The sequence below is a fragment of the Phragmites australis genome, chromosome 3, assembly GCF_958298935.1.
Source record: "Phragmites australis chromosome 3, lpPhrAust1.1, whole genome shotgun sequence".
Lineage (NCBI taxonomy): Eukaryota > Viridiplantae > Streptophyta > Magnoliopsida > Poales > Poaceae > Phragmites > Phragmites australis.
In genome coordinates, this window is record NC_084923.1 from 44802415 (window position 1) to 44817502 (window position 15088).

A 15088-nucleotide genomic window follows, 5' to 3' on the forward strand; every position below is an offset into this window, starting at 1 on the left:
GATACTGTAATAGTGTTATAGGAGACGAATTTTTAGAGTATCTATTGAAGATGATCTAAGAGTAAAAATTCCAAAAGGTCGTGCATCCATTCCAGTGAACATCTCGGGGACAATCATTTGCACATTGTAAGCTGGAATACGGCAATGATAGAAAAGATTTAAAAACTTCATATATATATATATATATATATGCAAGTGTGCAAGACCGGCGAAATTTACAGCACATATTTGTTCTTACACATGTTCAGGGGAGATTCCACTATGTTGGTTAGGGAGGGATATATGGACAGCAGAAATGCTAAAAGCATCAACCATAATCATTACAGTAACAACAAAATCATTCAAGCAGAAAAATTAAGGCCACATGCGCATATCTGTCACTGATCGGTTTGTGCCGGATAAAGGTCATAAGCTGAGAGTGTGCCCGACTCGACTGGTCAACGTCGAGCTCGTCAAACTCCTCAAGAAGGGAACGGAAGGTATCTCCTCTTGGTTGATCTTACCCAGCTCTTTGAGCTTGTACAGGACAAATTCAGCAGCACTGTGCACATATCAATGTTAAGAAGTCAGCATCAGTGATATCAACACTTCAAAAAAACTTGACTGCTCTGATGGAAGAGATGCCAGAACTGAGTTATGAGTTATGAACTTACCCGACTTGACGGTCGCCATCCAGATCAGCTGCCTCGAGATCGATGGTTGTTATCGTCCGTGTGAGCACCCATTTGGGCAGCATTTTCTGCCGTTGCTCGGTGTAGAGTTCAGCAAGGTACAGGAAGAACTGAGCCATTATGATGGTGCTCGAGATTATCCAAAACACCGCAAAACACGCCCCATTTTAGATGAGAAGCTTTTATCCCCATAACCCAGGGTAGTGATCGTGGCACATACGCAGTAGAAGGAATCAACAAGACTCAGCTTCTCGACCTTCCACAGAAATAGAGTACCAGCAACAATGGCCATTTCGAGAAGTAGAGCAACCGTGTAGAATTTGTACTTTATCCTGTTTGTCTCGATTGCTCTGAGCATTTTAGCCTCACCACCCTTCATATTCATGTGCAGTGCTTTGAAGAACAACACCTCCTGCTTCTCAACAAGGTAATCCGCTGCTTCGCTGATGAAGAGAGCAATGATTGCCATGCCGGTGAAGACGAAAGCACAAGCAAGCATCTTTGTTGCGTTACTGTTAGGGACGAGATCTCCATAGCCAACCGAGGTCATTGTGACAATACAGAAGTACAAGGCATCAAGCACTCTGTTGGTTCTCTTTCCAGATATCTGGTCCATGACAAGGTAAAAGACGATGACGCCCACTAGCAGGTAGACGAAGAGGAGAAGGCCTACTAGTCTGAAGCTCGGTCTTATCTTCTTGAACAACTCCTTGGCTTGAAGCAAGGAGCCGTCTTCCACATGTTTTTGACCTGGAACTGAGGAGGGAGTTGTCCTGCATCGTCGAAACTGTCTAGCTCCTTCAGATGGCTTCCCTTTCAGCACATTGGGAGGATCATCTAGCAATGCTTGTTGGATACTATTGTCAGCCATTAATGGGCTTAGCCTGAATCTGCTGCGATCACATTGAACGAACTTATATCAGATAGCTGCACACATTGCAATATATATGATGATGAGAAAGGTAACTGAGGAGGAAAGCATTTGGATACTCTTAAACTATCATCGAGACATGCATACACACAAACAGAGCTGCACGGATCACCAGGATTGTGTTATTTTCAGCTTATGGACTGGGTGAAGACCAATTCATAGACAAGGCAAGGCAGCCCGACCTTATGACTTTTGGCCCTTTGGCACAGAAAAGGCATGAGCATCCCCTTATCCCTACCTGTCTCTTTCTTTCTCGGTCAAATGTCCATGCCAGTCTCTATCCCCATTCGTTGAAATCGGATCTCTGGTTCTCTACCCCGAGTCAAGTTGTAACTTAAAGAAACACCATGAAACCGAGCAAGAGAGTTTCTGCGTTGAACATGGTAACCATGAGGTGGTTGGGGAGTTCAACTATTCAAGCAAGGATGGAGATGATCAAGAACGATACACGAAGGGAACCGAAACGAGACAGGGAGGGAAGCGTTTCGTTTCAGCATGCAGTCAAGAACTGTTGCTACTAATGCAATCACAGATACACCGAGACAGCCTTGATAGTGCTTGTAGAGAAAGTCGGCTTTGATGGTTCCAAAAAAATGGCATAAAGCTATCAAGCAAGCAAGAAGAGATGCTGCAGCGATTCAGGGAGCTTCGTTACCTTGGGGCTTTGGGAGAGTCGGACCAATCGAGCTAGAACTGGATTGGATCCTCCGGGCAAGGCAAGTTTCTTCGGTTCTTTCTCTCCCGGCACTTCCGTCTTCTCCCCTCTCCTCATTCTCCGTGTCGCTTTTTGTCAAACTTGAGCTGAAGCCGAGAAGACCGACCCCGACGTGAGCTGCGCGTGCCTGCCACGTGGGTCGTAGAGGCTGCTATTTGAAGGGAGATAATCGAGTAACCGACAGGCCACCGAGCCGGTGGAAGATGGAGCCCACCGATCCTTTTGAGTTGCAGGGGCGAGCCCAAGCGCGAATCCTGATACGAGCGCGCGTGACTTCCGATTCGGGCGGGGGAGGGGCGCGAGCGGCCTGCGGGCTGTAGGGAGGGGGGCGCGGCCTGTGGGCCAAGACTAGGGGGAGCAGGGAAAATCTAGGTCGGTTTTTTAGTCTATGTGGATTTATGTTGAGAATTTTGTTTAAAATTTTGAGTTGAAAACTTTTTGTTGAAAAAAGTTTGTGCTGAAAATTTTTCACGATAATTTTTTCTCGCTAATTTTTCTTGATAACTTTTCTTGATAACTTTTTTCGATAACTTTTCCCGATAATTTGTCTCGATAACTTTTGCTTAAATTTTTTTGGAAAACTTTCAAAAAAAGAAAGTTGCGGAGGGAGAGGGCTTTCCGAAAAAGAAAAGTTGTTAGTTGGCTTCCTAGCGTGCGCTCGTGAATTAGCCACATCTAAGCCTAAGAAGGATCATTGGTGTACATATGTACACCTAAATTTTGTTCCATTTTTTTTCAAGATATATGCTATCCAGTCGAGCCCAAGCGGTCGGCCTCGATGCTACGTATGCAAGGCAGTGTGTGCACGACCATGTGCGTGATGACTGGCCTACCCACGGGCCACGTTTGATGGCCCACGCCAACTGCCAGCTAGAGAGCGGAGACAAGGTCACGGACAGGATGAATCAACGAAGGCACGAGCCCACAAAGCCACTAATGGATCGATTCGATACGAGATGGAGGGCGCTGCTGGTGCCAGCGCCAACGCGGGTGAGATCTAAGCCGTCTAGGCGGGAGCAGCGGGGCGCGAGGGTGAGATGGGCCCCACGGGACAGTCGGGGCACGGGCGCAGCGCGGCTAAGGCCAGCTAGGCGGGTGCCGCAGCCGCAGGTAGAGGGCGCGGCATGGCCGAGGAAGGCCAAGTGGGAACGGCGCGGGCAACAATGAAGATCAACGCGCGGGCAAGACCGATGGCTTGAGTGCTCTAGGTGTTGACTAAGGATTGCATTAGTAGTTCATTTTTACCAGCTGGGCAATTACACTTCAGTCAATGCTGCCATCTAGTTTCTCATTCATGCACATTTAAATTCCGTAGGTTTCGGTAGTAGCTTATGTGACTATATCCAGTTTGTTGTCGGGTTTCAGTTCATTCCACAGTATAGCAAATTACACACAACAACCAAAATGCTAAGTTCCACTTAGCAACTTCATGCTTGCTAGTGAGCATTCCAATAGAATATATTTAGCAGTCAATAGGGATAGTACATTATATGTTGTTTGCTGTTAAGATTCACCATAGTCAAGGAGGGGGAAATATTATATGGGGAAGAGGAAATGCTACGGAGATATGGTTGATGTTACTCTCTATGGAGCTATGCTCTAGTTTTCATTAGCTAGTTTAAAGCTATCCAAATGGGCCGTGTTTACTGGGCTAGTCTAAGGCACGCCAATGTAGGCATGACACGATGCATTGGGCCATGCCCAGGCCAAGCGTTTGGCATGCTGTGCCGGCACGACACGTCTCGGCTTAAACAGGCTAGCATGGGCACAGCGCGCCCTGGTCGCTCCGCCGCTCTGCCGCCCGACCACCTGCCTTGCCACTCTGCCCCATTGCCCGACCACCCCGCTCCTCCCTGGTTGCACCGCTGCCCGACTGCCACTCACAACATGATACTTTATATCAATGTGTTTGGTAACTCCACTTGTCCTGTTGTTACTCGAAAAGAATACTGCAACTTTATTATCACATTATATTTTGAGCGGTTTTGTTATGCTCTCAACCATTCTTAGCTCCGGGATAAAATTCTTAAGTCATACAGTTTGCCCGATGACCTCATAACATACCACAAATTCAGATTGCATCGTAGAAGATGTAGTAAGGGATTGTTTGGAGCTCTTCCAGGAAATGGCTTCTCCCGTGAGGGTGAAAATATAACCTGAAGTTGATTTCTTTATGTCCATGCACCTTGCAAAGATAGCATCCAAATTACCCTTAATCTCAAGATTATCAGACCTCTTATATGTGAGCATAAAATGCTTAGTGCCTTGAAAATAATGCAATGTCTTCTTGATAGCTTTCCAGTGCTCTAATTCTGGATTAGATTGATATCTGCCTAGCATCCCCATTATGTAAGCTAAACCGGGACGAGTGCATACCTGAGTGTACATAATGCTCTCGACTGCTGAAGCATAAGGAATCGTCTTCATCTGATCAACTTCTAATCCTCAGGGATTGGAATGAACCAAACTTATCCCCTTTAACAACAGGAGCAGGTGATGCAGAACAATTATGTATATTATTCCTTTTGAGCACTCTATCAATGTAATCCCTCTAGGATAGACCTAATACCCCTTTGGACCTATCCCGATGGATCTCAATACCCAGAACGTAAGAAGCTCCACCAAGATCCTTCATATCAAAGATGGATGGTAGAAATTGTTTAGTCTCATGCAACATGTCCTTATCACTGTTAGCTAGTAAAAATATCATCTACATAAAGTACCAAAATGACAAATTTGCCCCCTTTAAGTTTAATGTAAATGCAATTGCCCACTTCATTTTCTTTGAAACCGAACTTTCTTATGGCTTCATCAAACTTAAGGTACCATTGCATGGACGTCTGCTTTAGTCCATAAATGGATTTCCTGAGTCTACGCCCCATATGTTCCTTGCATTCCATGATAAAACCTTTTGGTTGAGCTATGTATACATTCTCATGCAAGTCACCACTAAGGAATAAAGTTTTAACATCCATTTGATGTAGCTCTAAATTATAATGAGCCACTAGCGTCATAACATTCCTAAATGAGTCCTTTTTCGAGATAGGAGAAAAGATACCATTATAATCAATCCGTTCTTTGTGAGTGAAGCCCTTAGCGACGAGTCTTGCATTGAACCTTTTGACATTTCCCTTAGAGTCATTTACATCCCACTAGTTTGACTCCGTTAGGATTTTCTACTAGGTAATAGACCTTATTAAAACTCATTAACTCCATCTCATCTTCCATGGCCTCATGCCACTTTGATGAATGCTCACTCATTATGGCCTCCTTAAATGAGGCAGGATCATCTACCTTTCCTATGTGATTCACATCTTCATTCATGTAGATGGCATAGTCATTCGAAAGAGCAGATCTTCTTTCTCGCTGTGATAATCTTAAGGGTGAGGACCTATCCAAATTAAATTCAAGCTAATCATTAGTATGATCATTTTAATAAAATGAGAGCTAGCCCACGTCCATATCTAGACACGCCACGTGCTAACCTACATCTCACCATAACGATCGTAGCCACGAATAATTAAAGCAAATCTAACTTCGGCAGTCCCGATATGTGTGCCCTGGTAACTCCTAAAAGAGCTATTACCCACACATACCTTTACAACATGAATATAAAAACATCAAGTTAAACAAGATTACAAGCGATTACAAGCTGAACGAAATAACAAGGATAAGTGTTTTCTAGTGTAAACATATATACATAAATCGCAGCGGAAGAAAAACATCTAGAAATAAAATGAAGGCCGGTGGCGCTATTTGCCCATAAGGCAACCAACCAGGGTTAGTAGTATTATAACGACTACTTGCCACTACACCGCTCTTGGTGGGATTCGAGCAGCTAGCACCAATCTTTAACTAGAAAGAAAATAAGCAGCGTAAGTACGAAATTACTTGCAAGACTTAATCTATAGTGGGTACATATAATGACCCAATTCCATAGTCTCCGGGTGGGAGCCCTCGGGTATCTTTGGTTAGGATCACTCAGAACCTCCGGGTTGTGACCCAGAACCTACGAGTTTCTGCAGAATACATGTTTTGCCATGTTTTTTCAACCAATTCAACTTGCATGTTGAATTTCACACTTAAACATGCACAGGCATTAAAATAAGAGTTCTAGACCTATTTTATCCACTCCACAAACACGAATCACTAGCTCTAACTCATCCAAACCTTCATTTTGGCTCTATCACCTCAAGAACACAACATTAGTTCGCCATTCCTCGATTATAGCCCACAAATCCATCCAAAACCGAGCTAAAACATACATTGCTAGTAAGGAACACTAGAGAATTATCCCAGGTCCTTTACCAAGAGTTGTGCTCGTCGATTTTGGAAAAATCGGAGGGAAGAACTTGGAGAAAGGAAACCAAAGTGCTGTTGGAATTTCAGAACAAAGGTGGTGACGAAATTGCTAGCAATTCCTTCTAAACTCCATGCATGCAAGAGATTCTTGGACGAAAAGGAAGCTAAGAAGGAGGGAAAAACCGTAGTATAACATGCATACATAAAATCCTAGTGTGTGAGGTGGGATTTTTGTGTAAAGTGAGAGAGTTTGAGAGAGGGAAGGAGAAAGAGTGCGGCCTCTTTTGCTCTTGGCTATTGGAGAGGGAGAGAGTGAACATGAGGGAGAGAGTGAGGTGGTGGGGAGGGGCTGCTGCTGTGCAGCCGTGTGGGAGAGGGGAGGTGGTGTGGGGCCGACCAGGTGGGTCCCACTTGCAAGAGAGATAAGTATTGCTACTGCACCCTCATATCTTTCTCTCATATTTCTTCTTCTCTCTTTTATTAACCCAATGATGCTCTAGTGCTATAATAATTTTAGGAATTATAGTTTAGCGATACCAAAACGAGATGAACCCATTTAAATGGATTCACCCACAACGCATAAGCAGAGTTTAAACTAAAGGAAAACTCTATTGTCGGGTATTTCATAACACTTAAATTTTTTTAAACCACCAAAAGAATTTAACAAGCTCTCAACAATTAGCTTATGATGCATGATTATGTTTAATGATGTGATTATAGAATTAGGATATGACATTAAGGGTTCATTAGCGATCATAGGAGTATGATCTATATGATGCTCATCGTTAGGTGTTGCGCTACTAATTTCAGAATCTTCTTCTTAAGGCTGAACATTTGGAGGTGCAGCAACAACATGAGGTGCAGAGACATTAGCCTCTTCGATAATTGGGATAGGAACATACATCCAGTTCTCCTTGAGTAAAATCTTTCTTCCCTCAGAGCTCCCATTGATCTTAGCATTTTCTAAGATCTTAGCATGTCTCATTTCTATAAACTTAGTGGTACTATCTGGACAATAGAAGTGATAGCCCTTTGATCGTTTTGGGTACCTAATAAAATAGCAACTAACTATCTTATGGTCCAATTTTCCAATGCACAGGTTGAAGACTTTGGCTTTAGTTGGATAGCCCCACACTCGTAAGTATATTAAGCTTGGTTTTCTCCCAGTCCATAATTCATAAGGTATCTTAGACACTGATTTACTGGGGACCCAATTTAGTATGTGAGCGGCTATCTTTAATTCCTCCATCCACAAATTATTTGGCAAACTGGAGTTACTAATCATACCCCATACAATATCCATAAGAGTACGGTTTCACCTTTCGGCTACTCCATTATGCTGAGATTCACCAGGCATTGAGTATTGCACACCTATACTATTTTCCTGAAGGTACAATGCAAAAGGACCAAGAATTTACTCATAGGGAGCGTGCCTACCATAGTACTCTCCTCCTCGGAATGACCCCACTACCTTAATTTTTAAATTATGCTGATTTTATACTTCAGCTTTAAATATTTTAAACTTATAGAGTGATTCAGATCATCCATGAATAGGAATGATGTATCTGTAACAGGAGTAATCGTCAGTGAATGTAATGAAGGAGTCGTATCCATCCACACTCGGAATAGGAAAAGGCTCATATATGCCAGTGTGGATCAATTCTAATAATCCCATGATGTGGGTGGCTCCCTTCTTAATCTGTTTAACATATTTCCCTTTTATACAATCAACATAGGGGTCTGAATCAGAGAAATCAAGAGCATGGAGTATTTCTTTCTTAATGAGACGTTCCATTCTCCCATTCTAAATGTGGCATAAGCGACAGTGCCACAATTTCAATGAGGTCTCATTACATTCATTAACTTTACTGCACATATTCAGGGATTCAGGGGATTAAGTAATGCAAGTCTATAGAGCTTATCTTGGCGAACACCATAACCAACATTGTCATTGCCAAGCTTTATTACACACTAATTTTTCCCAAAAATACATTCAAATTCATGATCATCCAAAAGAGAAACAGAAATAAGGTTCCTACTTAAGGTGGGAACACAAAGTACATTATTTAAATGGAGCACTAATAGAAGATCTCCTATTGCTTCGTCTTCATCTTCCTTTCCATCAACCACTCTAAGACTTTGCTCCCCTCTTCTTAGAGTTCTTGTTCTTTCGGACTAGCACTCTTTCCCTCTCTTTGACAAATCTGGGTATTTGGAGTTATGAAGGTGTGGTAGAGGTCCTAGAGTGCCCATCAAGGGTGCTAGCACATACCTCGGGGTGATCATCACCACCTGCACCTTGGCTGTTGCTTGCCATATTGGACTGATGAGCAAGCTAATTCGGAAATGAAAGAAGGCTACCGGAAACTACTTTCTAGGTATCGACCGTAATAGGCAGAGGGCGCGGTCCATGGGGAGACCATCCTGCGAAAGTGACCGAAGTAGATTTTCTCAGCTCCACGAGTCAAACAAAATAAGGAAAAAGGCTAGAGGGCATTACACAAGGCAGGAGAGGCTCTTGATCTGGGGTGCGAAGAGAATTTTTTATGACTTCCACTTCTTGATCCTAACCCGTAAAAGTTCAATAAGTCTTTTTTCTTCTTCTTCTTACTTATCGAAACTCAAGGAGATAACCTAAGAACTGAAGCCAGGAGGAGGAATCAACAGCAAGAGCGCACGGAACGGAATCCTTGTAATGAATTACATGCATGCGCAGTTGCAACGGAGTCAATCCACCAGGAATCAGGAGAAAAACTAGCAAAAAGGGTTTCATCAACAAAAGAAATAACATTATTACCCTTCTTGGCAAGCCACTCCTTAAAACTTGCATAATCTGCCTAAACATGCCCCTTACCCTTACAAAATTGGCATATTATTTCATTAGGTCCAGAGGGTGCAAGTGGTGCAGCAAGTAACTTTGGTTCCTTAGACTTCTGTTTGCTTGAAATCCTTCTAGAGGTGAAGTGCAGCTTCTTCTTTGACTTGAACTTCCCTTGGAACTTCCTTTTTCCCAGACTTGCACTAACCTGATGTGCACAATCCTTTTTCTTAGCCTTCAGCCTCTCCTCCTCATGAACACACATAGCAGTGAGCTCGCTCATGGTTCACTTCTCCTTCTGAGTGTTGTAATTTATCTTGAATGGTCCAAACTCAGAAGGGAGAGAAGTCATAATGAAATTAACCAAAAAGCCCTTAGAGATCTCCATCTACATGCCCTTAACATGTCATTCATCATCATCACATGCTCTCTAACACCGCTAGTCCCATCATACTTGGTTGTCAGTATCTTCATAATTAATGTGCTAGCATAAACTTTTGAGAAGCCCTTAAATTGCTCCTCCACTGAGTCCAAGTAAGTTTTATCCCTTTCGGAATTGGGGATTGTTCCCTGATCCCTATAGTAATGGTGCTCTTCATGATCATTAGGGATATGCGGTTAAACCGCTCCCACTTTTTCTTAGATGCCTCATAGGCCCTCTTTTTCTTAGTGAGGTTCGGGGCATCATGAGTGGGTTCTTCAGGAGTAATCTCTCATACAACATACTTAAGATCCATCGCTCTCAGGACAATCATAATCTGCCTTTCCAGGAGGGGAAGTTAGTCCCAATCAATTGCTCAATACCGTTAAGGTGACCGGTGATAGCGGAAGGATTCATTGTTGTAATTTAAATAATAAATATTAAACATAACTATAAACATATAATTAAAACAATTAAATAAAGTCTGGTATGAAATTAACCCACGTTAGTTTGATAATAACATGCTAATGACGGTTCAAAATTTTGCATCACCATTGGGCAAAAATAAAAAAAAAATGAACAAAAATAATTTAAGTAAGAAAATAATTTAATGACGCATAATTATTATCAACTTGGTCAGAAAATAATTATGGCCATAAATAATTTAATCTCCAATAAAAGCTTCTCGTTGGTTCTACTTAAATTGGAGAGAAATACTCATAATTTATATTGATTACATAATTAAAATTGTAATTGTAACAGTGCAAACATAATCTATAATATTTTAATAAATGCATGAGGAAATAATAAAACATAAGAGAATAAAGGGCAATTCTATTCTTAAGTGAAAAAGGCCCAAAATCACAGCATGGCCCAAGTGCGTGACCCAACTCACCAGTGCACGGCGCGGCCCAACTCTATGCCGCAACCCAGGATCTCGAGAGTGTTCCTCAACCATTAGATGAGATCGACGGCCCGCCGCTTTTTTCGCCCAAGACAAAAAATCACCGTGACCCAGTGAAACACTAATCGTATCCCCACTCTCTCCCTGTTCTTCCGAGAAAAATGCAAGTGAGTGAGAGAGAGAGAGAGAGAGAGAGAGAGAGAGAGAGAGAGAGAGAGAGAGAGAGAGAGGCAACAACAGAGGCGATGTGGTGCGCGGAGCAGCGAAGTGGCGGTGCCGAGCGACAACAGCGAAGGATGCAAGCAAAAGGCATTAGCGTGACTGCCAGAGCAGCAACTCGCTCACGCACGCACGAATCTAAGGTGGTGCAGAGGGGTGCGAGCATTGCGGCGTCGGCGAGCACACTACACTCCATGGCGAAGCTGATGTTGTAGGCCTATACGCAACACCTAGAGAGGCTAGGAGGACTGTGATGACGCGTGCGATGAATAACCAAATGGTCGCGGCGACACTGAGGTGGTTTTGGGCATGACAAGGTCCAACGATGGTGATGGCGACAACAAGAATGCTAATGCCCTGACCAACGGTGAACCCATCTTAGGTACCCTTTCTCGAAACCAAAAAAAGCTTCAACGATGAACCCATTTGAGGGATTTCATGATCTAGGGTTCCAAGAATCTGGGGATTTCGGGAAAGCTAAGGTTTCTTGGATTTGATTAAATCCCCTCATTCTCTATGCTTAAAAGACAAACCGAGGAACAAGGATGTGATAATCCGTTCCAATCGACACTGATTAGGGTTCAGCTCATGGAGTATTACGGGGAATTACATCTAGGGTTCTCGATTAGCCCTACTTACTCCTCCTATGCCTTGAACCGAAGCCTAATTTACATAAGTAATCATAAAATTGACAACTATCGAGGAGATAAACTAAGAATTAGCAGAAACATAGGCATAAATAGGATCTTAACCAAAGCAATCTCACCAACAACATCAAACCGATACAAAACTGAATCAATTCAACTAATGGCTTCAATTAGGATTTAGGTTAGGTTAATTAGGCTCTGATGCCATAGTGTTAACATAATTCACCTAAACTATGTGATCAAGATTAACCTAATCACTAAGCACCATCAATTAGCAGTAAAATTGTGCAATTAACTTACTAACCTTGATTAGGCGAAGCCATTAGCAAATTGTCTTGATGGATTGGAGTAGAGCCAAGACAGGGTTCTGTACTTCGGTGAAGAGAAGCCGAAGGTGTAGAGGAATCCAGTAGATCCATTGGCGTAGTCACTTGCAACACACAGTGACGGCCTTCGGTCACCATGAGCGCTAACCTTTAGATCGGGAATATTAGGGTTTGCACGAGCCTCACAGAATTGATAATATATGGCCATCGGCTAAACCTTCTTTATATAGCGCTAGGTGATCAGGACCGAAACCAATTAGGTGGAGTCGCCACCGATCATGGCGCATGTGTCGGTCCACCAACCCCCTAAGGACTCGACTAGGTAGTTTGTTAGCCCAATCGAGAAGATCACAACCAACAAGGAGGACCCTCCACTTTGAAGTTTTTCAGAAAAAGAAAAAGAAAAGAAGAAAGCTATATTTATGGGAAGAAGCATGAAGACCAATTGATAATGTACGGAACACTTAAACCGAGTTATTGTTTCGTTGTTTCTGTTGTTTCCTTGTAAACTATTTTCTCCGGTCCCTCTATGTAAGACATATTTTTATTTAAAAAATTCAAACTTCATACTTTTGTCCGATGATTAGTCAAATTATATATATGTTTCAATAGATTTATATTTTAAAGTACTAATATGATGCTAATTTAATAGCAATTGACACTATAACATAAGAAAAATTAAAGATCAAAGTCTACCTTTTCATTTCACAATCATGAAACACCTATTAGGCATAGATGCTTACATCAACAATGATGCTATGAGAAAAAGCACCTAATATGTTCTTAGTGGCAATACAGAAACAAATTTATTTTACTAGAAGCCTCTTCGAGCACCAATATTGTATATACCTTAACCAGGGCCGGCCCTGAGAGGGGCAAGCGGGGTGACCGCCCCAGGCCCCTAAAACCGAGTGCCCCCTCCACATGTACCTGTGTATAGTGTACATGTATAGCAGTCTGCACGATAATAGATAGAACTAGGTTTAAAGTAGCAGCTAGATTTAGAAGTCTGCACGGTAGAACACATGTGGCCTGGTTCCTCAGGTCCATAAAAAATCAACCTGTTTGGCTGCCTAGCCCATTTGGTTGTTTGCTTGTTTCATGTTTTCTTCCATCCAGATAGTCCAGTTTCTTGTATTCCACGGGACCACGACTCCAATGCGTTCTGCATGCCCGCAGCTTCAATCAAAGATAGGCATCAGTCATTGCCATATGAGTTCTCGTCACTGGTTTTTTTCCTCTATAGTTTCTACTCCACCTCAAATAGATCTAACCCTTACTGAGATCGCACGTTTAAAATATGAAAAGGCCCTCACTCGCTTCAGCGATCGATGGGTTCAGCTCTGTTGCACCGTACGGGGGCGGCCCCCTGCGTGCGTCGTCATCACAAAACTCGATCGTGCGCACCACTAATCACATAAGCACGCAGCCGGTCGACCACCGGTAGTTGAACCCAACCGTTTAGTAGTAAGTAGCTAGCTACCAGCGTAACATTTGCGCTGTGGTACTGGCACCTGCGAGCAGATAGCTCTAAAGCCATACTATGGCTGCAAGCTACCTGCTGAATGTATCGGTGAGTAACTAAAGCTGCACGTAGCATATTGTACATAGGCATGCAGATGCAGCTGATCGAGTATCTTTACCTAACTAGTATGCATTAACGTAAGCATACATATATATATATATATACTTCGACCCCTCACAATTTTGTTCTCACAAGCATTTACGATAAGCTAAAATAATCTGAAATGCGTCCGATCTAACTTACTGTAACAGATATATTATCTCAGATTATTCTATCTTATCGTAAATGCTCATAGACTCTATCAGAGTATTGTCTTTACAATTGATATATAAATATTTTGATATTATATTTAATAGGCTCATTTTAAGTTTCGTCATGAGTCACTAAAATCTTAGAACTCACCCTAGCCTTAACAGTGTTTAGAAAACATATAAGATGCCTATCTTGGGCTCAGCGGCTTCCCGATATTGAGATTGGACTCGAGTTTTCCCTCTAACCTCCCGGAGTTTACCATCTATATATGCTGTAAATATTTTTAGATAACGTAAAAACATCCATCCCAACCTCAGCATCATACGATGCACCCAACTCTATGTTACAATTTTTGTATGAGTAGAGAAACTGTATCCAAGAGTAGTAGATATCAGTGTCATTACTTTATTATTATCAGTGTCATATTCGAAAAGAAAAGGATAAAAAGAAATAGATACCGTTAATTTGTTGCCGTATCAAGACAAGTACGTAGTATCTCGATTACAGTTACGGACCACATGCCAAATCAGTGCTGCTCTCAAGCCCGGCCCTACTCGGCCCGTCGCGGCTTAGCTTCCCCTCGGAAGGACTCGTCCTCGTCCACTCCTTTTCTTCCTCTCGCTAACGCCGGAGAAGCTTGTCGTTGTCGAAAACAAACCAAGGAAAAGGAGAAAGCGAGCTCCGTGTTTTGCCTGACCTCTGACGTCGTCGGAATGTCGTACACACAAAGAGCTCGGTTGAAACATGCGCCAACCAATCCAAGACTAGTGAGAGAAGAGTTGCGGGCTCACGCTATCTAGCTAATAAGGCCGTTCCTGGAGGTATGCGCGCGTGCGCCGATGGAATTCCGTCCGGCTTCCCAGCACAAGGGAGATGGTGACCGGTGAGGGCAGGTAAAGCGCGCCGTAATATTTCTTGATTTCACCTGAATGGGACTGCTTGAATTCGTACAGATTTCGTATGGATCTCTGTGCTTCCAAACAAAACATAGCTGTTACTCTTGTTGTCATGACCTAGTCCACATATTGAGTGAATGCATACTAGTGATTGAACATTGTAACTTCATGAGAAAATAGGCTGCTCGCTGGATCCCTCATGGGTCCGCCTCTGCTTGTTATTAGTAGATATTTTGTTGAGAATGTATGATATCCTACCGCAGCCAACAAGTGCGTACACATCGCGAGGTCCTTCAGCGCACGGAAGTTAATTAGTAGCATGCGGGCACGGTTCTTTCTTTCTTATGCATGCGCTTGTGATTTCGGTGAGCGCAGGGAGACACTGTCCAAGTGGATGATGATGCAACTTGAGACCTTGACGGGAGCAAGAACTGGTTCAGAAGCTGGAATGGGATATTGTT

The 15088-nt window shown here is 42.8% G+C and overlaps 1 pseudogene; it reads right to left on the reverse strand.

Annotated features, from left to right (window-relative positions):
* Positions 1-250: 250 nt before the first annotated feature.
* LOC133911246 (two pore potassium channel a-like) lies at positions 251-2365 on the reverse strand (annotated as a pseudogene).
* Positions 2366-15088: the final 12723 nt, after the last annotated feature.